General features: G+C 37.5%; 1 non-coding gene across 1 annotated transcript; it reads right to left on the bottom strand.

The window, feature by feature from the left end:
• Window positions 1-1,403: 1,403 nt before the first annotated feature.
• Window positions 1,404-1,541, bottom strand: LOC114808552. The gene has a single exon (XR_003756399.1). It is a non-coding gene; the product is annotated as a small nucleolar RNA SNORA7 (small nucleolar RNA).
• Window positions 1,542-1,765: the final 224 nt, after the last annotated feature.

Here is a 1,765-nt window from a genome sequence, read left to right as displayed (position 1 = left end):
ACTCCCAAGGCCATGCTCTAGCCGCTAGACCATGCTACTTCTCAGGACAATGGCCATTTCAACCTCACATGGTTTCCTGATATTTTGCATAATACTTATTTTCTTTATATTCATTTTCTCTTGGTCAGGGCACTAGAAAATTCAAAGCCACCAGCCTTTTTTATTTGTTGATTTATCACTAAAGTTTGATGAATTTGCCCCCCCCAAATTTCCTTTGATAAAAATGATCCAAAGATAACAGCGATAACAATTTTCATGTTTGAAATGTCTTGATAGAGGTAGCATTTTCAGTACAAGGGCCAGGTTTATTTGACTATTTTCTATGCCCAGAGAAGAGAGAGAACCTGGCTGTCACAATATGAAACCCTTTACATCATGATTCATGGTAAATCTTACAGGCTGGTAATTAGCACATTAGCTCTATTCAGTTTGTACTTGACCTTTACTAGAAATGCCATTTATTCATAAAAGTCAAAAGTGTCAGCTCTCCATTACAAATTTCATGAATGTAGGCCTATCTTCAAGAGCCTAACTGCATTTTGTGTGCTGATGAAACAACAAAGGGGATGTTTAGATAGTGGGAATTAAATTAGGTTGAGACTGAACAATAGTCAATAAATAAGAGAGCTGTTTTCATGGCTGACATTTTCAGTATTTAGACTCAAAGGGTCACCAATTAGTACCTGAAAATAAAATTTAAAAACCCACTAAAAAGGTATTGAACTGTAATGAAGGGATGTGTTTCACAGCCTAAAGAACTAGTAGCCTTATGACCCAAAACAAGATGACTCTGCCATTATACTGACATTGTACCTTATGCAATTAAAGGGAACACCAATTAGCCCCTGGAAATGGCAAATTAGACATACTTTCAACCTTTGAACAGTTCAACGAATGAGGCATAAGAAGGAATATGTTACTGAGGAAAGCTGTGGTGAAATACAAAGAAAAAGTAGATATCTAGCAATGTTAGAAGAATGTTATAGAAGGAAAGTAGCGAAAAGCGGAAGATTTTATTGAGCTAAATACTGAGTTTGAGGTCAATCTAGAGACTGCCTCATCACTGGCAATTTAAACAAACATTTTTATGGTTGCCTTTGCTGTGAAAATATTGGCCTAATTTTCAAAAACAACAGGGTATTTTTATATGTACTTGGCTTCAATTTATACCTTAAATTCTGTCTTGTATGCTGTCCAGTCATTTCCGATCCATAGTGACTACAGGGACATATTTCTCCCAAAATTCCCCACCTCTATCTGCAATGGTTCTGGTAGTGTATCCATAGAGTTTTCTTGGTAAAAATACAGACGTGGTTTACCATTGCCTTCTTCCACACAGTTAACTTGAATCTCCACCCTCGACTCTCTCCCATGCCATTGCTGCCCAGAACAGGTGAGTTTTGATTTGTAGCAGATTGTCTTCCACTCGCTAGCCACTGTCCAAGCTAGGAATGGAATGGGTATGCCTCTGCTTGACTCTCCCTCCCATAGCTGAGATTGGTAGAGTACTGGAAACTCTCCAGGTGCGATCCTGAGAGGGGTAAATTCTGTAAGGAAGGTTTTTTATGCACCTTGCAGAAGTGTATTATTCAACTGAGAAACTGAATCAAAGTTAATTTTTGGTGCAATCTTCATTTTAGAATTTGCAACTTAAAAATATTTTAGACTCTTGGACAAAATTGATTGCCACTTTGTGGCAATCAAACAAGTCTCTTTGATAACGACAAAATTAATGTGAGATATTTTGCCCCTAATGAGGTATTGC

The sequence above is a fragment of the Ornithorhynchus anatinus genome, chromosome X5 (assembly GCF_004115215.2).
Source record: "Ornithorhynchus anatinus isolate Pmale09 chromosome X5, mOrnAna1.pri.v4, whole genome shotgun sequence".
In the NCBI taxonomy this organism is placed as follows: domain Eukaryota; kingdom Metazoa; phylum Chordata; class Mammalia; order Monotremata; family Ornithorhynchidae; genus Ornithorhynchus; species Ornithorhynchus anatinus.
This window is presented reverse-complemented; position numbering and strand designations above follow the sequence as displayed.